The sequence below is a fragment of the Prionailurus viverrinus genome, chromosome B1 (assembly GCF_022837055.1).
Source record: "Prionailurus viverrinus isolate Anna chromosome B1, UM_Priviv_1.0, whole genome shotgun sequence".
NCBI classification, from domain to species: Eukaryota; Metazoa; Chordata; class Mammalia; order Carnivora; family Felidae; genus Prionailurus; species Prionailurus viverrinus.
In genome coordinates, this window is record NC_062564.1 from 63,351,373 (window position 1) to 63,376,207 (window position 24,835).

Below are 24,835 nucleotides of genomic sequence, written 5' to 3' on the forward strand. Positions count from 1 at the left end.
GTGATTGGCCTGTTCCCCCGGAAGTGGTGGCAGCTATGGGCCTGCGCATGTGCATGCTCAATGACCCTGCTGGAGGGGGAGAATGGGAAGAGATCCTGAGGGTAGCTGGAGGTTGTAAGGCTAAGTGATTAAAGGCATTAGTCCCAATTTAACTCGAGTTGCTAATGTTTATATTCCTGTGACAAACTTGAGAGCCAAAATAAGGCCAAACCATACAGCAGGCGGTTTTTAAAATCTTCGATACCCCACCCTCCTCCCAGACTGTGAAGGAGTGAGGAGTTCTGCTGTAACCACTTCATCTAGTGTGGGATTACTGAGATTACTTGTCGTAGGTGAGGGTGTAGTTAGCGTTGAAAAAACAATCCTCTTTGGATCAATTTGCATCTCAGTGAGTGCTTGGGTGGGTCTGTCCCACCCTGTAGGAGGATTATGCCCCACCAACTCAGGCTCACCCAGGTCTCTCCTTGAAGTTCTTCTTAAGGTGAATTAGTTGGACAACTTGATAAAGTCTTCAAGGCTGAAGGATTAGTAACTAAGTACTTCTGAACTCATAAATTAGCACCCAAGTGGGACCGAAAGAGGTATTTGCAGAAGAAATAATAAAGTTAAGGTATTACTTTCAATTGAAATCAGACGGCTGGATTCTCAGACGAATAGCCTACTGTCATGTGGTCATCATCCAGATGTCCCACATATACTTCTCATATATATTTTTGGTCTTTGTGCATGGTTTCTGTCTCACAGCCCCTGAAACACTTGTACCTTTGCGGGTGATAAGAGTAATGGAAGTATCTTCTGTTGTAATGCTTAGTCTCTTGTCTTCAGTTCCTTCAGCGTGTAAAGGTGAAATGGGTGTTTTGTTATTCATAACAAGCTCAACCATAACTGATTTTATGGCAGCGAGGTGACTTTTAGAAATTCCCTAAAGATCTTGGGGTGGCAGGGCTGGTTGCCAGAGGAACTGACCAAGGATGGAGGGTTGGAATATACAGTCCCACCCCTGATTTCTGGCGATGGGGGGAGAGGCTGGAGCGTGAATCAGTCACCAATGACCAATAATCGCGAAGCAGTGAAGCTTCCACAAAAACCCAAAGAAGGAGGGGAGTTTGGAAAGCTTGCAGGTTGGTAAGCCAGAGGTTCACCAGCCACCATGCTGGGCCCCAAACTCTGAAAGGACAGAAGCTCTTTTGGAATCTTGCCCTATTCATCCCTTCATTGGCTGTTGATTTTTATCTTTCAGTAGCCTTTAGATATAAACCAGTGAGTAAATACATATAAACCAGTGAGTATTTTTAGCTAACAAGTTGAAGAAAACATATTGGGGGGATAGCAATGGAGGGGGAAGCACACCCTAAAGCTCTCCAAAGAACATTTATTACATTTTAATATTTCCCAGACATTTACCCAAGTGTGCAACACATTTTAAAATAGAATGAACTGTATGTGAGGACATGGACTACCTCCTAGATAAAATATTCAAAGAAAAATTTACAGAATACACAGGATGCTCCCATTTCTTAAATACATATACCCAAACTCATGCAATATATATTCTCATATGAGTAGGTTATTTGGAAGGTTTGCACAAGAAGCTGTTCCAGGTAATGTCCAGATTCTAGGGAATGGACTAGAACACATGAAGTCACTGTGTAGCCATTTTCACACATGAATTGTTTTCATGACATTCAGTAGACAATTTTAATTTTAAAGAAGTTTCACAGCAATATTTTTGGGTGCAGGTATTTGTGTTCCTGATTAAAGGAAAATCTTTTCACTCTGTTATGTGCTCTCTTCATGAGGTCAATAATGCTTGTTTTGTTCTTAGTTTTTTTCCTCACTTTTTGTGATGTTAGTAGGCATACTGGTCATTGCCTAAACTTTTTAATAAATTTGGGATTGTAAAATAATAATGGTTTCTGCTTTTTTATTTATTTTTATTTTATTTTACTTTATTTTATTTTATTTTATTTTATTTTATTTTATTTTATTTTATTTTATTTTATTTTATTTTATTTTATTATTTTTAGGTTGGCTCCATGCCCAATATGGGGCTTGAATTGATCACAACCCTGAGATCAAGAGTCAGATGTTCTACCAACTGAGCCAGCCAGGTGCCCCTGCCTTATTTTATTTTACTAAATGTTTATTTATGTATTTTGAGAGAGAGAGAGAGAGAGAGAGCACATGAGCAGGGGATGGGCAGAGAGAGGGAGACAGAAAATCCCAAGCAGGCTCCACGCTGTCAGCACAGAGCCCAGCCCGGGGCTCAAACACACACACTCTGAGATCATGACCTGAGCCAAAATCAAGAGTTGGAGACTTAATCGACTGAGTTACCCAGGTGCCCTGCCCCTACCTTATTTTAAAAACTAGTGGAATATATCTTTGGTAGTAATTTTCCTTATTATTTGGCCAACATGAAGTGCTGTTCATGTCACGAAGGAAGAATAAATGTTTCACTGGACATCCTTTAAAATTTTTTTTTAATGTTTATTTATTTTTGACAGAGAGAGAGAGTGAGAGACAGACCATGGGGGCGGGGGGGTTGGGCAGAAAGAGTCAGAGACACAGAATTCAAAACAGGCTCCAGGCTCTGAGCTGTCAGCACAGAGCCTGACATGGGGCCCGAACTCACAGACAGTGAGATCCTGATCTGAGCTGAAGTCGGACGCTCAACTGACTGAGCCACCCAGGTGCCCATGAGCATCCTTTTAAAAAGGGAATATCTTGAAGACATCCAGGTGGCCAACCGACACATGAAAAAATGCTCAACATCACTCATCATCAGGGAAATACAAATCAAAACCACAATGAGATACCACCTTACACCTCTCAGAATGGCTCACATTAACAACTCAGACAACAACAGATGTGGATGTGGACAACAGCAGGGATGTGGAGAAAGAGGCTCTCTTACACTGCTGGTGGGAATGCAAGCTGGTGTAGCCACTCTGGAAAACAGTATGCAGGTTCCTCAAAAAATTAAAAACAGAACTACCTTAGGACCCAGCAATTGCATTATTAGGTATTTATCCAAGGGATACAGGTATCCTCTTTTGAAGGGGCACATGCTAGGTATTTATCCAAGGGATACAGGCATGCTGTTTCGAAGGGGCACATGCACCCAATGTTTATAGTAGCACTATCCACAATAGCCAACGTATGGAAAGGGCCCAAATGTCCATCAATGGATGAATGGATAAAGAGGTAGTATATACATACCATGGAGTATTACTCGGCAATCAAAAAGAATGAAATCTTGCCATTTGCAACTATGTGGATGGAACTAGAGGGTATTATGCTAAGCGAAATTAGAGAAAGACAAATATATGACTTCACTCATATGAGGACTTTAAGACACAGAATAGATAAACACAAGGGAAGGGAAGCAAAAGTAATATAAAAACAGGGAGGGGGACAAAAACATAAGAGACTCTTACATATGGAGAACAAACAGAGGGTTACTAGAGGGACTGTGGGAAGGGGGATGGGCTAAATGGGTAAGGGACATTAAGGAATCTACCCTTGAAATCATTGTTGCACTATATGCTAACTAACTTGGATGTAAATTTAAAAAAATAAAATAAAAATAAATAAATAAAAATAAAAAGGGAATATCTTGTCCCTAGGAACAATATAGTACTTGCAATTTGGGTTCTTTTCTGACCAACAGGACTCCATAGTGACCTTCAATTCATGTGGGCCAGTAAATACAGGAAGATTAGTTATCTGGAGATCTGTGGCTCTTCTTGGGAAGATTCCTCTGGAAATAAAGGAAAAGAGCAGAACCAAACTTCAGGGACTGTAGCTTACTATGTACTGATTTCAAAAGGAGAAGTTGAGGATTCACCAGCTTCTCGTTTTTCCTTAGCTCCTGGAGAACCAGCCCCACCTCACCAGCCCCTGACGTTTTTGAAAATGTTTTCCAGTTTGTTGTGAAATAATTGACATACATCACTGTGTAAGTTTAAGGTATACAGCATGAGGTTTGATTCACATATATTGTGAAATCAGTCCTTTTTTAAGATGGAAACCTCAGAAAGAAACCCACTCTGCACAATGACCTATAAAGCCAACCTGCGCAGCTCCAAGCAGAGGCCAGCTGCCCCATCTGCCTGGATTATCTGAGAGACCCAATGACCCTTGACCACAGGCACAACTTCTGTGGCTCCTGCATCCACTAGTGCTGGGAAGACCTATAAGACATGTCCCCTGTTTCATCTGTCTCCACCACTGCCCTGACAGGGACTTAAAGAGGAACACCCACTTTTGTCCCGTGTATGATATTGTTAAGCAGCTTCCCACCACAAGGAACAAAAGGGAAGAGAGACTAAGCGGAAAGAGTTAGGGGTCCCTGGAAAAAGAAAGAGGAGACTTGGCTTTGAGACCTAAGAAAGGACATTTTAGGCCTCCGGCCATTGTATGATCTTTGCCTGACTTGCTCGAGCACACTTCTTGCGGAACTTCCTAGGAGGTGTCGGAATTACAAAGAAATGCAAAAACCTCAGTAGTTAAGGATTTTAAGGGAACAAAGAAAATGCAAAAACAGTCTCTACCTAGCTGGGAAATAACCTAACCGTAACCGAGATGATAAATCAATGGTAAAAACTCCCAGTGCAGTTTCAAAAGCAAAGATTTATCTAACACATGTTCTTGGGTCGTTTTTTGCAGGATTTAACCCCCTTTGAACACTCAAATACCAGACTAACTGGAGCAGAGAATTGATGACGCTGACCCTTGCTGGCCCTTGTAACTTCAATCAGCTAGGACCTGGACTCTGTCAATTTAGGATGTCTTTTGCCCCAATCCTTTCTTCTTTTTTTTTTTTTTAAGTTTATTTTTATTAATCTTGAGAGAGAGATAAAGAGCAACAGGGGGAAGACTTTTGCCCAACTTCTATACTGAACTCTCCTTTGCCCAGCCCCTTCATGAATATGCATGAACCCCTAACTTAAAACTTCCCTAATTTTGTTGTTTGGGGAAACACGGCTTTGGGAAACATCCCTGGTGTTCTCTTGTTGCAGGTAAAACCCTTTCTTTTCCTTATCCTTTGGCTTGTTTGTGTCTTTTGGCTCAATACCCACCAAGAGGCAAACCCAGTTTCCACTAACAAAACCCTTGTGTGAGAAGTGCAGATTCTGGCTGTGTTCTGTGAGAAGGATCTGGAGCTATTGTGTCCCCAGTGCAGGGTCTCCTCTGACCTCCAGGACCACACCCTGACACCCACTGAGCAAGCTGCAGCTGGTTACAAGGAAGCAGTTCAAAGGCTACAGTGAGCCCCTGAAGAAGCAGGTTGAAAATGTTGAAAGGCAGTTAGAAATCCAAGTCTCAAAAGTACTTGCCTTAAGGTGGAAGGTGAAAAAGTAGAGGGGGGAATTACACTCTGAATATGAAGAACTACAGCATTTTACTGGAAGAGGAATAGGATGCCCTTTTTAAAAATTTATTTTTGATGGAAAAGAAGGATCTTGAAGAATAACTAATTGAAAACAAAGGCCATTATTCAGATCATAGTTCCAATCCTAAAAGAAAAAGAAAACGAAACAAAACAACAACTGCCAGAGTCCAGCTCCAGCAGGTCCAGGGGTTCCCGAAGGATGAGCGGGGTCGACGAAAATAACAAATAACAAAATAACAAAAATAACAAAATAACAGCTTGTTAGACTGGCCGCTTTATTGTGGCAAACGTGGCATTATATTTGTTAGCAATTTCCTTGTAGCGTGCGTCATCTATGTTTCTCGGCTTTACCTAATTCTAAAAACGTTCCTTTGTGCAATCACCCATTAAGGAACATCATGGTTATTTTCTTGTAACGTTCCCTCCTGCGCTTTGCTTATTGATTAATTTCTTCATATTATTTTCATCATGTGTCTACATTTATTTATAGTTTATAAAGCGTTTGCTTCGCTATTTTCGTGAAAGGTCCTCTAACTCTCAACACCTCAAGTGGAACATTTACAGAGACATGACTTCTTAATTGTTCCTTTGAGCCATTTGCGGTACAAGGACCAAAAGTATTCCCTTTGGTCCGGGGTGCTGGGAGGGAGCCAAGAGGGCCCTGGGAACCCAGCCTTATGCGCTCCCAGAGAGACAATGTATACCTAGGAACTAATGAACCATTCTGTACCCTAACCCACCAGGTCCAGTTACCATCTTGAAAGCCTGCTGGGGGCCAAGTGGGCCTAGGGGTTGGAGTAACTTGTATCCATAGATACATTCCTTTGTTGCCGGAGTGGGGATTTTTAACCCATTAGTCCTCCTCCTTGGCTGGGAAATATATGGGGCTATCTTTCCTTTAGGTAGGGGACGGGTAGGCAGGGGTGGTACCGGTTGCATATAAGGTTTCTTTTTTGTCCTGGGGGTCATCCCCAGAAAATATCCCCGAGTTTGCCCCCATTGGTTTATTTTGAATCATCAATGCCAGTTGGACCATGGGGATGGCCATGATGAGTAAGAGAAGGGATACCAGTAGCTTCCCATTCGGAGGATCGCTATGCGTTGCCCTTCTGCCAACCACTCAGGCTGTGCCATCGGGAAGTCTGGATGGATAGGCTCCCGGCAAACAACAATGCTATGTGAAATAGCAAAGAAGTGTGTCCAGGCAGACTTATATTTACCGATAGGTATTGGACATATACATACATAACAGACATAAAAACCTAAAAACTCCTGAAGTTTTTTATATTAATTAAAGAGAGTTATCTCTTTCACATTTTTGTCCTGAAAAAATATTATCAACACATTAAGGTGGATTTAACACTAGATCCTAAAACTGCCCATAGACTTATGTCAGAAGACAAAACAAGTACGAAATATGGAAAGACACAAACTTTCCATATAATCCCAACACATCTACTTTTTACCCTACTGTCCTGAATTTTGGAGGGTTTGATGCTGAGGGGCAGATGGAAAGAGGCCCTATGGATTTTCCATAGGTTTGTTCAGACTCTTCTTCAGAAATGCTTTTGCAGAAGTGCCTGGGTGCTTAAGTGAGTTAAGCATCTGACTTTGATTCAGCTCATGATCTCACGGTTTGTGAGTTGGAGCCCTGCATCAGTCTCTGTTCTGACAGCTCAGAGCCTGGAGCCCACTTCAGATTCTGTGTCTCCCTCTCTCTCTGCCCCTCCCCCACTCATGCTCTGTCTCTCTCTCTCTCTCTCTCTCTCTCTCAAAAATAAATGAACATTTTAAAAAAATGCTTTTACATCCTTATCACCAAAGAGATACTGCTGGCAAACTCAGGATTCAAGTGGGTGATGGGGTCCAAAACACATGGACTGGCTTTTTCTGGATCATGAGTTGGAGAGGTCTCATTTTTTAATATGAGTAATATAGGTCTTATATTTATACCTTCACCGATACTTTCACACAAAAACTTTGGCCTGACATCTCTATTGGACCTACTTCAAACTCTCTTACTATCTGTCAAATCACAGATGAGTTGTGAACTCGTTGGAACCCTGTATGTTGTTATATTTTCTTTCTGTACTATGGAATGTCCTTAAGATAATGTATAATCTCTGTTATGTTTTGGATAACATGATTTCAAGAGTTAGTGTTTTATGTTTTCAACATCAAGAGAGTCACTTTTTATTCTTCTATATCAATAACTAATGAGAATATAGAATTTGTATTGTTTCATGGAAATGACAAGGGAATCAACTAGAAATTGCAATTTTGCAGTTCTAAAAGCAAAGACTTCAAATTGAGCATGTTTTATTTACCATTCACGTTTTATCAATGCCAGTAAATGTACTTTATGACTTCACCTCATGTTATATATACACGTGTCCTGTAAATTCAACAGTTTGTTAAGTGTCTTAGAAGTCCATGTTGACAATGGTTGGAAGACACAGATTTAGGCAGAAGTCTTCAGCCTTCTGCTTTGTTGGAGAAATGGAAATCAGGAAGAACTTGGAAGTGTTTAGACCATTATTTAAAAACTCACTTCGTATAGAAGAATCCCAGAAAGAGATTAGGAGGGTGTATTTCACAAAATGGAAATTGAATCAGTTGTATGGGATCCTCCAAAAAGGGCTGACAAAATTCTCTTTTCACACAATAAACCAAGACAGAACTGAGTAGCTAAGTTTAATAACTAAGACATTTGCAGAGTTGGGTGACTAATCTTCCTAACTAATTCATAGGTGTCAAATTTACACTCTAGCAAAATTTATAAAATTTGAGTAAAAGAAAAACTATAATGCTGTTTTTCTCCTGAAATTTACTCATTTAGGGGGCGCCTGGGTGGCTCAGTTGGTTGGGCATCTGACTTCAGCTCAGGCCATGATCTCACGGTCCACGGGTTCGAGCCCCATGTCAGGCTCTGTGCTGACAACTCAGAGCCTAGAGCCTGCTTCAGATTCTGTGTCTCTGTCTCTCTCTGCCCCTCCCCTGCTCATTCTCTCTCTCTCTCTCTCTCTCTCTCTCTCTCTCTCTCTTTCTCCCCCATCTCAAAAATAAATAAACATTTAAAAAAAAAGATTAAAAAAAAAGAAATTTACTCATTTAAATTGCATACATTTTTATATCATATTATATATATTATATTATATTATATTATATTATATTATATTATGAGAGTGAGAGCAAGAAAGCAAGGAAGAGGGGCAGAGGGGGAGAGAGAGAGAGAGAGAGAGAGAATCTTAAGCAGTTCCCATACCCAGCATGGAGCCCAATGCAGGGTTTGATCCCACAATCCTGGGATCATGACCTGAGCCAAAATCAAGAGTTGGATGCTCAACCTACTGAGCCACCCAGATACCCCAAAATGGCATATATTTTAGTGTTCAGTCTACTTGTCTCATATTTCATACTACATGACCAGTGATTAACTCATAATAATTATATCTTAAATTATGGAATAGATGTGTGTGCTGTTTTACTACTCATAACTCTGTTATTTTAGGAAAGCAAAGGATAAAAGTTTTGAGAACTCTTTTTATAAAAATATAATTAATTTCTCTAGTAGTCAGCATTTCAATCATATTTTCCCCCAGTTTTTAAGATATAATTGATTTATAGTCTATATAAGTTTAAGGTATTCAACATAATTTACATATGTTATGTAAATATATTACATATATTATGAACTGATTACCATGGTAAGTTTAGTTAATATCTATCATCAACTCTCTCTTAACTCTCAAATATATCCTACAGCCGTGTCAGCTATAGTCATCAGGATGCACATTTCATCTCCAGCACTTATGTACCTTATAAGTTTGTACCTTTGACCACCTTCCTCCACCTTCCTCCCTCCCCACCACCCCTTCTCTGGTAACTACAAGTCTGATCTTGTTTTCTATGACTTTGGATTTTTTTTTTTTTTTTTTGGTTAAGATTTCACTTGTAAATGAGATCCTATAGTATTTGCCTTTCTCCATCTGATTTATTTCAGACACAGCGTAATGCTCTCAAGTTTCATCCATGTTGTCACAAATGTGTCACATGTGATACAAATGTCACTAAATCTTTTTTTAGTGACTGGATAATATTCCGTTGTGTGTGTGTGTGTGTGTGTGTGTGTGTGTGTGTATCCAGGAAGGGACTGCCTCTCCTTTGGTTACTTAATCCCTAGAGAGAACAAACAATTTGCCTGAGACTCTGGCTTTGATATGTAAACCAACCACTTCTGAGACCAGTCCAGCATCAAGCCTGCTTTTATTAGGGCTCTTGAAGCTCTGAACACTGCCCCTGAAATCACCCCAGGTACTGGACAAAGAGAAACCACCCCTATCTGAAGGCACCAATCCTAAACCTGTTCAGCTGCATCACCCATTCATTCCCTTGAAAACTCCAATAAAGGCTCAAGCCTAGGCTTTTTCTATTGCCTCCTGACTAACCCTGGTAATTCTGCATGACTCTGCATGATGTGGTATGCCCTCTCCTCTTGACAAATGTAAATAATAAACTATCTTTTCAATGGTAGCTGTTTCCTGATAGAAACAACAGTTGGCCTCATGTGTTGGCCATACGTGAGTAAAGTCAAAGCTTTCCATTTTTCTCAATGTAACAGCCCTGGCCAGAGTCAGATGTACCCAGCATATACTGGGGTAGGGTGGGGGCAGTCATTTCACTGATGAATGAGAATATCTCTTTAACTCTGACTGGGAATAATATATTCAATAGAAGAGAAGAAGTAATCTCTAAGGGAAAGAATGGACACATTCTACCAAATTAATTTTTTTCATAAAAAATATATATATGAAGACTAAACAGGGAAGCTATAAATCAAAGATGATATCAGCAGTGTATATGATTAAAGATTCATTTCTAGAACATTTTTTTTAATGTTTTATTTATTTTTGGGACAGAGAGAGACAGAGCATGAGCAGGGGAAGGGCAGAGAGAGAGGGAGACACAGAATCCGAAGCAGGCTCCAGGCTCTGAGCTGTCAACACAGAGCCCGAGGCAGGGCTCGAACTCACAAACCTCGAGATCATGACCTGAGCCGAAGTCGGACGCTCAACTGACTGAGCCACCCTGGCGCCCCAATTTCTAGAACATTTCAAAATTTTTTATTGGTCTATAAGAAAAAGAAAACCTATTATAGATTGAACGTGTGTTTCTCCCCAAAATTCAAATGTTGAGCCCTTACTTGGAATATGATGGTACTTGGAGGTGGGGCTTTTGGAAGTTAATTAGGTTTAGATAAGGTCATGATGGTGAAGCCCTCACAATGGGATTAGTCCTCCAATAAGAGGAGAGAAACCTGTTGCACCTGGAAAGGCCATTTGCACAGAGAGTAAGAAGGTGGCCATCACCAAGCCAGGAAAAGGGCCCTCCCTAAAACCAGAGCATGTTAGCACCCTGATCTCAGATTTCTAGCTTCCAGAACTATGAGAAGTAAATGTGTAAGCCATCTGGCATATGGTATTTTGTTATAGCAGCTGGAGCTAAGACAAAACCTGATATAAAAATGGGTATATTATAGAAGGTATATCAGAGTAGAGAAATCATTAATACTCCACAAAAAAATAAAAAGACGATGAAGTTCATTAGTAATCAGGAGATTATAATTTAAAACTGCAGTGTGACAGAGGACCTGCGGGGCACCCACTTTGGCCGCCTCTCTGGCTCCCTTGGTGTCTGACCGTGTGTTTAGTCCTGCACCCTGGGGAAGCGGGACGATTGGGTGGCCTGTATGGCCCGATAGCAGTGGCCAGATCAGGGATCCAATCCAGTCTTCAGGGCCAACAATCCAAGATTATCTGAATCGATCAAGGCCTACCTGGGAAGAAGTAAAAGAACAGCTGGAGGGATACCTGGGTGGCTCAGTCAGTTAAGCATCTGAGTTCGGCTCGGGTCATGATCTCACAGTTCATGAGTTCAAGTTCCGCATCCAGTTCTGTGCCGACAGCTCAGAGCCTGGAGCCTGCTTCAGACTCTGTGTCTTCCTCTCTCTCTGCCTCTCCCCGATTTGTGCGTGTGTGCGTGTGCTCTCTCTGTCTCTCTCTTTCTCAAAAATAAATATTAAAAAAATGAAAAGAAAAGAACAGCTAGAGAAGAAAAAGAAAGACCCTAAGACATTGGCTGAATTTGAAGAAAAAATGAATGAGAACTTGAAGAAAGAACTAGAAAAACACAGGGAAAAATTATTAAGTGGCAGTGAGAGCTCATCCAAAAACAGACAGAAAAAGAAAAGAGAAAAGAAGAAATCTGGTAGGTACTCGTCGTCTTCTTCACCAAGCTCTGATTCTTCCAGCAGTTCTTCAGATGCTGAAGATGAAGATGAAAAACAAGGAGAAAGAAAAAAGAGAAAAAGAAGAACCATTCCCGTAAATCTTCTGAAAGCTCCATGTCAGAAACGGAATCGGACAGTAAGGATAGTTTAAACAAAGAAAAAGAAGTCAAAGGATCCAACTGAGAAAGGAAAGGACATTAAAGGAGTCAGCAGGAAAAGAAAGATGTATCCTGGAGATACACCTTTATCATCTGAGTCCTTATCAGAATCAGATCATACTGAAGAAGTACTAGCATGGGAGGGTGGGGGAGAAGGTAATATGGGTGCTGGACATCGAGGAGGGCACTTGTTGGGACGAACACTGGGTGTTGTATGTAAGTGATGAACCATGGGAATCTACACCAAAAACCAAGAGCACACTGTACACACTATATGTTAGCCAATTTGACAATAAATTATATTTAAAAATAAATAAATAAAATAAAATATGCCAGCAATAAATAAATAAATAAATAAATAAATGAAATATCCCGGCAAATAAATAAATAAATAAGAAGTATGAGCAAAAAAGAAGAAACGCAGTGAAGAATGAGAAAAAGAAAAAACAAAAAAGAAAAAGAACCATAAGACACAGTGAGAAGGGGCGTCTGGGTGGCTCAGTCGGTTTAGCATCCAGCTTCAGCTCAGGTCATGATCTCGCGGTCCGTGAGCTCGAGCCCCGCGTCGGGCTCCGTGCTGACAGCTCAGAGCCTGGAGCCTTCTTCGGATTCTGTAACTCCTTCTCTCTCTGCCCCTCTGCCTCTCACTCTCTGTCTCTCTCTCTCTCAAAAATAAATAAACATTAAAGGAACACTGTGAGAAGAAAAAGAAGGCTCCTAGTTCAAGTCCTGACTCACCATAACATTAAGAAAAATCAGGATTCCCTTACAAAGTGCAATGTCTAAGAAAATTTCAACTGTGAAAATTATGACATAATTACTAAAATGCATGAATTTTCTTGTCTTTACAATTATTCCTGGACTGTTCAGTAGCCACTCAGATGCCGTTGTGTGAAAGGGCCGTAACTGTTGCCTGCTGCTTGAACATCTGTTTTTTTTCTCTTCCAGTGCTTAACGACTCTGGGAGATAATACATTGCAGTTGCACTACTGGCTAAGATATTTGGGGATAAAGTTAATATTTTTGACTAGAAGTATCTAATGATAAATCAACAGAAATCGAATCTGGATATATCATTAAGATATAATCAGAAATGATCAGATGACTCTAGTTAACATTTTGAAATAGGGATTACATTGATGTTTCAAAATCCTTACTTTGTAGATAAGCATATTTTAGTTTTCTCCTCTTAAATACTTTTTTACCTGGGAAGGAGCTTTTAGGGTGGGGAGGGGTGGTTCGCAATCTTTCTCTTTAGCTAGCAGAATAGCGTGCCTTTTCTCTTCGTACATCCTATGTTTGTGGACACAGTAGCCATGCTTCATGGGGAGGTCAGAACTGTGGGTACAGCAGTCTTGCCCTTAGACATCCTTGGACTCTTGTCATTTGCTGCTTTCAATGAACCAGAGTGACAGCCCTTTGCAGCACGACAAAGCCCCAAAAGCTCTGGGATTTATCTCCGCTTCAATGATACTGTATTTTTTTTTTTATTTTTTTTTAACGTTTATTTATTTTTGAGACAGAGAGAGACAGAGCATGAACAGGGGAGGGTCAGAGAGAGGGAGACACAGAATCTGAAACAGGCTCCAGGCTCTGAACTGTCAGCACAGAGCCCAACGCGGGGCTCAAACTCATGACCGCGAGATCATGACCTGAGCCAAAGTCGGCCGCTTAACCGACTGAGCCACCCAGGTGCCCCGATACTGTATTTTTTTTAGCATTAGAATGTGTTACAGCATTTGAATTAATTTTGACTACGCTCTGGCTTTGGAGAGGAATCATTGCAAATAGACACTGGTACTTTTTGCACTTGACAGCGAAATGTTCTAAAATGCATGTTTTATGCTGTTAGTTTTAACGAGTCAGGAACATTTTATGCACCCGGTGATCGTTATTTTATTTCTGTATGCCTTTTGTTTAGGCTGCCGGGTTTAGCTTTTATTAACTCCTTATTCTTGCTACCTAAAATCCATACTGTGTTTAATGGCATGCTTCCCGAGATACTTAGCATGTAAAAAAAGCAGGCTTTTGACTTTTTTTTTTTCTTTAGACAGCTTCGTATTGAAGCTGAGACTTACCATAAACAAGATGAGTGGCAGGCCTGGGATGCTGTGTCTTGTTACATGAAGCTATTGCCAGAATCTTAGTGAATATAACATTTGAGAAATTTGTCTTTGTATATTCATAACAAATAATGACAATTTAAATGAGAATTACATTATTGCTCTTCCTGTGTCATATTTTTTTTTATTTTTAAAAACAAATTTTTAATGTTTATTTATTTTTGAGAGAGAGACAGAAACCAAGCTCAAGCAGGGAGAGTTCAGAGAGGGAGGGAGACGCAGAATCCGAAGCAGACTCCAGGCTCTGAGCTGTCGGCACAGAGCCCGACACGGGGCTGGAACTCACAGACCGTGAGATCATGACCTGAGCTGAAGTCAGACACTTAACCGACTGAGCACCCAGGCACCCTTTTCCCTGTGTCATCTTTTACAAAGATTTTGTGCTTCATTTCCACTGCTGAATTGTTTACTAGTAACGTTAAAAGGAATTGATAAATCATTTTCGCTTTACATTTTTTATATAATCAGGTAACATGAAATATAATTTGATGTACAATTTTACCTGTTACAGAGGACATGCTAATTATAGTGGTATATGCACAAAACATTTTGGCATGACAAGGAGCCGAATAAATAGCTATTTTACTTAAAAAATAATAAATAAAAATAAGATAAAATTACAGTGTGATAGCATTCACACCATTCAGCTAAGCAGCATTCAAAAGAGTGGCGATACCTGTATTAATCATCAAGGCGGTCAAACAAAAGACCACAGACCTTTACTTTCTCCCAGTTCTGGAGGCCAGGAGTCCAAATCAAGGTGTTGTGGGTTCGTTTGCTTCAGAGGCCTCTCTCTTTGGCTTGCCAATGGCCTGCTTATGCCTGTGTCTTCACATGGCTTTTTCTATGTACCCATGCATCCACAATGCCTCTTCCTGTTCTTATAAGAACACAATCATATTGGACTTTGCCTAAGTTACCCATTGTAAGCTCATTTCTCAGTTCTGTATATTGAAGATAATAATAGTTGCTGCTTCAGAAGTTAGCTACAGAGATTCAATTGTTTGTTTATTTATTTATTTATTTATTTATTTTTCAATTAGATTTTTAGACAAACACTTGAAACAGCACATATAACGTGGTTAGTCAGTAAAATGTAGCTATGTCACCCAAGTCCAAGCTTCCTCTGCTCACACTACATGACAAGCCAATAAGTCAAGAGGCAAGATGCCGGGGGCAAAGCAAGTGACTTTATCTGGAAAGCCAGCAAACCTGTGAGATGGCAGACTATTGTCCCAAAGAACCATCTCCCTCCCGCATGAAATTTGAGCTTCTTTTATGTTAGGAAAAGTGGGAAGGGGAGGGAGCCAAAAGATGACTGACCTCTGATTATATCTGAGGAAGGTGTGTAAGTTCTTTGTCTCTAGTCAATTGACCTTATTGTAGAGGAATCTAGTCATACCATTTCTGTGAATCTTAAATATAGCATAGTCATTTCTACATGTACTCCCTTATCTCCTTGGGCGAGATATATTTCAGGTGAAAAGCAGAAGTTTGCAAATCTTAGCTGCAACATGTCTATATGCAGGGCCAAGTAGAAGTTTCTAAGCTCCAGGGCACAGTAGCAGGGAAACAGAAGCAACGTGGAGTTAGTCATGCTAAGTTATAATTCCCCAACATCAACGTTCTGTTCCATAATCTTGAGGGATCAGGACAAGGGGACATCATCTCTCATCTGACTGCTTCTTGTTGGACAGGGTCAAAGAGAGGCAATTGTGGAATAGAACAATTTGACCAGACTTATGAAATATTCCAGAACGCTCTTTTTGCCATTGGGGTCTTAGGAGCAACCTGAGGGGGGCGCCTGGGTGGCGCAGTTGGTTAAGCGTCCGACTTCAGCCAGGTCACGATCTCGCGGTTCGGGAGTTCGAGCCCCGCGTCAGGCTCTGGGCTGATGGCTCAGAGCCTGCAGCCTGTTTCCGATTCTGTGTCTCCCTCTCTCTCTGCCCCTCCCCCGTTCATGCTCTGTCTCTCTCTGTCCCAAAAATAAATAAACGTTGAAAAAAAATTAAAAAAAAAAAAGCAACCTGAGGCATTTGTCCCCCTAAAATTGAATGAATTCTCTTTTTTTTAAGTTCATTTATTTATTTTATAAGTTTATTGATTTATTTTGAGAGAGAGAGAGAGAGAGCACAAGGAAGAGGGGCAGAGAGAGAGGGAGAGAGAGAATCCCAAGCAGGCTTTGTGCTGATGTGGGGCTTGAACTCCCAAACCATGAGATCATGACCTGAGTCAAAATCAAGAATCAGACGCTTAACCAACTGAGCCACTCAGGCACCCCTAAAATCAAATAAATTCTTTTTTTTTTTTTTTTTTAACGTTTATTTATTTTTGAGACAGAGAGAGACAGAGCATGAACAGGGGAGGGTCAGAGAGAGAGGGAGACGCAGAATCTGAAACAGGCTCCAGGCTCTGAGCGGTCAGCACAGAGCCCGACGCGGGGCTCGAACTCACGGACCGCGAGATCGTGACCTGAGCCGAAGTCGGACGCTTAACCGACTGAGCCACCCAGGCGCCCCTCAAATAAATTCTTATAGAAATCCAGGGAAAGGGCCTTGAGAACCAGTTTCCTATTCTGATTCACGTTCCAAGGTTTGTTGGAGGCAAGTAGTCTGTTGTCTAATTTTGTCAATATGGGTTCTTCTGAGGAAAAAACGTAAGTGCAGCAGGTGGTGTTGGCTATCATATAGACTCTGCCTTGTTCAGCAAGCACCTGGGTAATTAATAAGAGGCATTTCTAAGGAAACAATAGAAAAACACAGCATGGAGCAAATTATAAATCTAGTGTCTGAGTCTAAATGCTGCCAATAAAAGGATTTTTAGGTGCTGCACTCAAAGCATCCTCAGATGGAGTGAGTGCAGGCAGACATAATCTGACGGATTTTTCTGGTTCATAGTGCCAATGACTCTGGTGATCCTTCTGAGTGGCCCACAGAGTGATGGGAGCTATTGCAACAATTTCTCTGACATTCCTCTCACATTGTCCAGCTTCAGTTTGCAGGGGTGTAGGAAAGACAGCAGTTTTAGTTCTCAGTGATTTCAAGTCAAGAGAAGGGAGAAAATTGGAAACCTTAGTTTGGACAGTCACAGCTAGATAAGTAGGAAGAAGAATTCAGGTTCGAACCCAGTTTAATAGGCAAACAACCAACACTCAAAGACAACCAGAACTAGAATCTAACATCCTCTAGCATCCACAAAGGTATGTTTTCGAAACATAATTTTTCTCTCTGAAATCACCCTCATATTTATCAGATAGCCAGATTAAGACTAACTTATTTGTAAAATAAATTTAATTTTAATACACCTGGCCTAATTATTTACATAAGTGTGGCGAGAATACCACATAGATCTTTTCATTCTGCTTTGCTGGAATGTTTTTTGTTTTTTTGTTTTGCTTTGTTTTTTGTTTTTGAGAGAAAAAGTGGGCACACATGTGCCACTGGCGGAAGGGCAGAGGAAGAGGGAGAGAGAATTCTGAGCAGGCTCCACATTCATTGTGGAGCCAGACACAGGGCTCCTATCCCACGACTGTGAGATCAAGACCAGAGCTGAAATCAAGAGCCTGATGCTTAATCAACTGAGCCACCCAGACACCCCTGCCGGAACATTTGAATAAGCAATTTCAGATTGAACTTTCTAATAGCCTCCCAAGGCCAGAAGCCAAGCCAAATACTTGCCATACCTATAGCTTTGGGTGAACTCCTCCCTTCTAGAGGTCTCCAAAATATCCTGAGATTCCTGCATTTGCCAAGAAGTTATCTTCTTTACTCACTTGGTAAGGCTGCTGGGAGCTCTGTAAGCAATGTATCAAGCCAAAATTTCTGAGGGGTTCTATTGGCTCCCGAACTCAACTTTATTTCTTTAAAGTTGTCTGGTCATATCTGAGTCTCTGCATGCCTCTCAAATATGACATTCCAGTCAAAGCCTTGGTAATCTTACCAATGTTTTCAATGGTGTTCTTTTACAAGGAGAAGATTTTCATTGAACTTAAGCAAAAGACTATAATTGCCATGAAAGAATACTCACTGAGAGTTTCTGAATTCTGGATGGTTCAGGTAGGGAGAAATCATCAACATGTCAATGTGTTTACTTTCCAGTTTCCTTAAACTGGAAAAGCAAACATTAGAGAGCTGTCAATGTTTCAGACAAAAGTAATAAAAACCATAATCATCTTTCTCAATTCTTGTTCCTGTTACTAATTCTTGTTACTAATTCTTGTTCTAATGTTACTAATTCGTGTTCTTTTTAAAAAAAAATTTTTTTTATGTTTATTTATTTTTGAGAGAGAGAGAGAGTGTGAACAGGTGAGAGACAGACACAGAATCCAAAGCAGGCTCCAGGTTCCGAGCTGTCAGCACAGAGCCCGACGTGGGGCTTGAACCCACAAACTGTGAGATCATGACCTGAGCCGAAGTCAGACTCAACTGACTGAGCCACCCACGTGCCCCTCTTGTTCTGTTTGAATGCAGTTTTTCCATTAATTCCGGAAATTCTTAGTTTAGTTTTATGATCTTAAAGATATGAGAATCTTGTGTTTGTCAAAAGTCCTTTTTCATGAATCTCCTTAAAACTGAAACACATTTGTAAGTGTATCAGCGTGAAATAATAATTGTAAATGACAAAAGCTTCAAAATGGCCATGGTTAAAAATCTGATGGGATTTCATTACATTTTAGTTGATAAGGAAATTTGGTTATTTTTTTTTTTTTAATTTTTTTTTTTCAACGTTTATTTATTTTTGGGACAGAGAGAGACAGAGCATGAACGGGGGAGGGGCAGAGAGAGAGGGAGACACAGAATCGGAAACAGGCTCCAGGCTCTGAGCCATCAGCCCAGAGTCTGACGCGGGGCTCGAACTCCCGGACCGCGAGATCGTGACCTGGCTGAAGTCGGATGCTCAACCGACTGCGCCACCCAGGCGCCCCAAGAAATTTGGTTATTTTTTGACACACAGCATTTTAACAATTAAGAGTACATGTGATTACCTTATATCAGGGCACATTAAAACTTGAGGAATTTTATATAATTTTTGGAATAGTTACAGCATTTAACCACACAATATAAGCTAAGAAGATTTATCATCATTTCTTTGACAATGCTTCCCATGTAATTTAACATACAAAATAAACAAGCCTAATTGGTTAAAAAGACTTTATTTAGAATTTGAATTTTTTCATAAGTTTGTTAAAAATATCAGAAAGTTTAGGGGCACTTGGGTGGCTCAGTTGGTTAAGTGACTGTCCGACTCTAGATTTTGGCTGAAGTCATGATCTCAAGGTTCACAAGATCAAGCCCTGTGTTGGGCTCTATGCTGACAGCATAGAACCTGCTTGGGATTCTCTCTCTGTTTCTCTCTCTCTCTGTCCCCCTCCCCTGTTTGTGCATGTGTGTGTGCTCTCTCTCTCTTGAAAAATAAATAAATAAACATTTAATTAAAAAACTATGAGAAAGTGGGGCACCTGGGTCGGTTAAATGTCCTACTTTGGCTCAGGACATGATCTCACAGTTTGTGGGTTCGAGCCCTGCATCAGGCTCTGTGCTGACAGCTCAGAGCCTAGAGCCTGCTTTGGATTCTGTCTCCCTCTCTCTCTGCCTCTCCCCCATTGCACTTGGTCTCTTTCTCTCTCCCTCAAAAATAAATAAACATTAAAAAAAAAAAAAAAACTATGAGAAAGTTTTTAAAAAATCAGATTAAAACACATACCTAAGTAGGATTATAGCTCATTATGAAACTTAATGTTTAATTATCTATTTAGCCCAGGTGGCAATAAGAGATTGTACAGAAGGATATCTAGTTGTTAGCAAAACTTAGGTCCTTTAATATTGAGAAGATTTAGTTTTCTTAAGTAATCAAAGACCTGATGAAGACAAAACATAGACATTTTGTTCTGGGGTAGATTAAAAAACAAAAACAAAAACAAAATCACCCTTTGTTCATAATTTCTTATTAAGAGTAAACCAACAGTCCAAGAAAACGTTGTCATCTTAACAGAGAGAAAAACCAAATTCCAATCTCTTACTAGTGTACTGTTAATACTCATTTACTCCAATTTTATTCAGTCCTGACCATGCACACATACCATTCTTTTCCAAAGATTCTCCTTCACAAACTTTCTACAGTTTTCTTTTTCATTAGATTTTGTCATAAGGCTTCCCTCTCTAAACAATCAGTCTCAATTTAGGACAAAATCACTTTTTTCCCCCTTCAATAAAAATGTATTCTCACATTCTTACAGCTTTCTTACAAACCTCTTATTTTCCCTGCATAGAAAGTTGCTTTCCTTATCATTTCTCACAGTCTCAATTACATTTAACGGAATTTTAACTTTTAAAACCTTAATCTCCAGTGAAAACTAAATAGTAACCAATTTTGAACCATTATGCCAGAATTCTTTAGAACTCTGGAAAATTTATGGAGATATTTCTTGATTTCTAGAAATGTGTTTTTTCATGGTACAACTTTCAATAAAGCATAAAACATGTTCACCAGCAGACCTAAATTTATCTTTAGTTTCTCTGTAATAAGAAGCCAAAAAGCAGATAAACCTATGTTCAGGAATGAATGTTTCAGTATTTTATTTTATTTGGAAAAGACTTATATATCCAATGAATTCAACTGAATTTACCATTTAACCTAGCCAAACTTCAAAGTTTCAGGTCACCAAAGATTTTGGAAGCTATTAAAAAGTCTACCTATAAACCTTTTTATTTATTTAACATATTTGCTCTTTTTTTTTTTTTTTTTTAGTGTTTATTGATTTTGGAGACAGAGAGAGACAGAGCATGAGGGGGAAGGTCAGAGAGAGAGGGAGACCCGGAATCTGAAGCAGACTCCAGGCTCTGAGCTGTCAGCACAGAGCCCAACCCAGGGCTCGAACTCACAGACGGCAAGATCATGACCTGAGCCGAAGTCGGAAGCTCAACCGGCTGAGCCACCCAGGCGCTCTTTAACATATTTGCTCTTAACAATTACCCATGAAGGGGAACCTTGGTGGCTCAGTGGGTTAAGCACCCAACTCTTTTTTTTTTTTTAGTGTTTATTTTTGAGAGAGAGAGAGAGAGAGAGAGCACACGTGCACACACACAAGTGGGGGAGGGGCAAAGAACAAGGGAGACACAGATTCCTTAGCAGGCTCCAAGCTGTCTGCAAAGAGACAGACTCAGGGCTCTAACTCACAAACTGTGACATCATGACCTGAGCCGCTTAACCAACTGAGCCACCCAGGTGACTCTTGATTTCAGCTCAGGTCATGATCTCACGGTTCCTGAGATGGAGCCTTGAGTCAGGGTGTGCACTGACAGTGCAGAACCTACTTGGGGTTCTCTGTTTCCCTCTCTGTCTCTGCAACCCACCCCCCCCCCCCCATTTGTGCTCCTGCTTGGGTTCTCTCTCTCAAAATAAATAAATAAACAGTGAAAAAACATAATTACCCATGAAAACTTTGTGAGGCAGAAAAAATTAACCACCATTTGAAGTCATTTTTGCTGACAAATTACAACAAAGATAACATGAGTTTATTTGACATTTAGTCAACTTTGGTAAAATGAAAGTTTTATATTTAATGCTGATAACTCTAAAGACATGTCTATTTTAATTAAATCAACACCTTTGAATTTTAGTTCTCCAAACATCATCCCAGATTATGTGAACTTGAAAAACATTTGGGTTAGTTTCTGTCTTTCTGAGTTTTAAAATGCCCAATTTTTATAAGCACTTGCTTTTAAAACAATTAAATAGAGCTCCTTTCGAAATTAATTTTGAGCAATAGAGAAAATATCTCACATTTAAAACTCTTACAGACACATATACACAAACAAGATATAAACCAAATCTAGCCTTTATTTCATTAATATTTTTGGAGAGGACATTAAAGACCCAATTTCCAAATATCTCTTTTTTACAAAACAAACCTAATTGCAAGATAGCATTACAATTTATAGATCCATTAATTAGTCATTTCCCATTTTCCAATTAGAACATAGCTGGTTTTAGGGGCACCTGGGTGGCTTAGTTGGTTTGACTTCAGCTCGGGTCATGATCTCTCTCTTCGTGAGTTTGAGCCCCACACCGGGCTCACTGCTGTCAGCCGATCAGCACAGAGCCCCTTCAGATTCTGTTCCCCTCTCTCTTCCTCTCCCCCATTGTTCTCTCCCCATAAATAATAAAAAAAAAAGAACATGGTTGGTTTCGTCCAAAGTACCACAAGCTGCATCAACAAACAAAATGAAGCCCAGAGTACCTCTGTGAGTATTCATTCTTCGCCAAAAGTCGGATTTTCACCAACTGAACTAAATGGCTCTCTAAACCAGCTAAGAGACCCAAACCAAACCCCTCTATTTGGAGAAAACAGAAGGGGAGGAAGAAAGCTAAGAGTCACTAATATTGTAGAGATCATTAAAGTCCAATTTCCAAATATCTCCCTTTTATGAAACAAATCTAACATGGGTAAAACTCCAACGATGATTCCCCTCTCCAGCAGGGTGCCCAGGACAAATGCAAACAAACATCTTTTGTTCCCCAAGGAAAAGCCAGTACAGAAGGGAAGGGAGTTCCTGGTTGTACATGTAGGAATGACTTACCTTACTTTAGGGTCCATGAGCTCACAGTTTGTTGAATTCTTATCCCAGCAGCCTAGTGCAGGGGCAAGTCAAAGAAGTCAAGTCCAAGAGGAAGCCCCTGGAACAAATTGTCCTGGCAGTTGCTTGGGAATCCCTGATGCAGGCCAGCTGGCTGTGACCTGGCTGGCTTGCTAAGTCTGTAAAAGGGTCCAAGCTAGTTCTGCTCACCTCGGGACAGGCCAATAAGTCGAGAAGCAAGGAAAGCAAAGCAAACCAAGGAGATGCAGACTACTGTTCCAAAGAACCATCTTCCCCAGCCCCCCAGCATGAAATTCAAACTTCTTTCATGTTAGGAAAATGGGGAAGGAAGGGGTTCTTTTTTGGGGGGGAAGGGGTTCTTCAGAAAACATTCATCATATTTATAATATTTCCCATTGAGGCTTTTCCTTTAAAATGCCAACACATTTGGGGAGCCTGGGTGGCTCAGTCGGCTGAGCATCCGACTTCGGCTCAGGTCATGATCTCACAGTTCGTGAGTTCGAGCCCCGCGTCGGGCTCTGTGCTGACAGCTCGGAGCCTGGAGCCTGTTTCAGATTCTGTGTCTCCCTCTCTCTGCCCCTCCCCCACTCATGCTCTGTCTCTCTCTCTCTGTCAAAAATAAATAAAAAATTAAAAAAAAATAATAAAATGCCAACACATTTTCTTTGTATTTTATTTGTATTTATTATTTTTGTTTTGTTTTCTGGTTTGGTTTTTTTTGGGGGGGGGGGAGAGAATCTTAAGCAGTCTCCACACTCAGTGCAGAACCTGACTTGGGGTTTGATCCTATGACATTGGGATCATGACCTGATCTGAAATCAAGAGCCAGACGTTCAACTGACTGAGCCACCCAGATGACCCCAAAAGTTTATTTTATTTTTATTTAAAAATGCCAACACATTTTAGGGTACCTGGGTGGCTCAGTCCGTTAAGTTACTGACTTCAGCTCAGGTCATGATCTTGCAGTCTGTGGGTTGGAGCCCCATGTCAGGTTCTGTGCTGAGAGCTCAGAGCCTGGAGCCTGTTTCTGATTCTGTGTCTCCCTCTCTCTCACTGCCCCTCCCCTGCTTGCTCTCTGTTTATCTCTCAAAAATAATAAACATTAAAAAAAATTTTTTTAATGCCAACACATTTTAAAATGAAGTATATGTAGGGTGCCTGGATGGCTCAGAAAAGTATGCAACTCTTGATCTTGGGGTCATGAGTTCAAGCCCCATGTTTGGTGTAGAGATTACTTAAATAAATATTTTTTTTAAATGAAATATATGTGCTCATACAGGACAAAAACAGATGAAACATAGCCATTGAATATATAGGTTGCTCTCATTTGGAGATACACAAAGAAGAATGTTCTATACAAAAACACATATAAAGCATATAAATATTTGCTTTTATTATGTATAAACTATTTGGAAAGATTCATCAAACTCCTTAAAAAGCCTCTACCTCCTGAATGAGCACAAAGAAGCTGCTACTGAAAGCTTGTCTGTTGCTTATGAGCCTATGGAGGTTGAGAATTACAGAATGAGTTTGTGAATTAGAAAACAGAGTAAGGACGGTTTCTGGAAACACCTCCTTTAAAGGGCTGAAGATATTAGAATAGGCTGATGAAGAAAAAGCCACATCTGCTCAGCAAATCATGCATCTAATTGAGAGAAACGACACGAGGATTTTTCAAAGCATTCAGTGGATTCAGAAACCTGATCACTGATGGAATTAGAGGGGAGTTTAAGTACAGGAGTAGAAGGAGGTGGGAACAAAGGACAATCAAATCTAGCTTTTGCCCAGAAGATGCAATCGGAGAGGAAGATGGGAAGTGTCAGGAGCCTGTCATTTCCCCGAGGTTGATTGCACCTGGGGTCTTCCCAAACGGACAAAGGATGGGAAACTCCCTACAGGATTATAAAGCTAAACCGAGTCAGATTCTTAACACAACAGTTAACAGAAAACATGGACTATGTTGCATCCTCCCACGCAGAGCAGGCAAGACTAAGTGCTAGGCCAGGAAGGGAGGAGCCTGCAGTCCCGGGTGGGTGGAGCCTACAGCAGCCCCTGAGGCCTTAAGAACTCAGCACAGCTCCTGACCCAGCACAGAGCAAAGACCTGATCCTGCAGTGGGCACGCAAGCGTGTCTCGGGCCACAGGTGAGCGGGCACTCAGGGAAGGGACCAGAAGGAGAGGCGAAGCAGAACAGGAGCAAGGGCCAGGGCGAGCAAGCTGCAGACCAGGGACTGGGGTGGCCTGTGCGGCCGCCTCACCGAGGTGGATGA

The 24,835-nt window shown here is 40.7% G+C and overlaps 1 pseudogene; it reads left to right on the forward strand.

The window, feature by feature from the left end:
- The first annotated feature begins 35 nt into the window (after positions 1-35).
- Positions 36-24,835, forward strand: LOC125164768 (protein FAM133B-like; annotated as a pseudogene).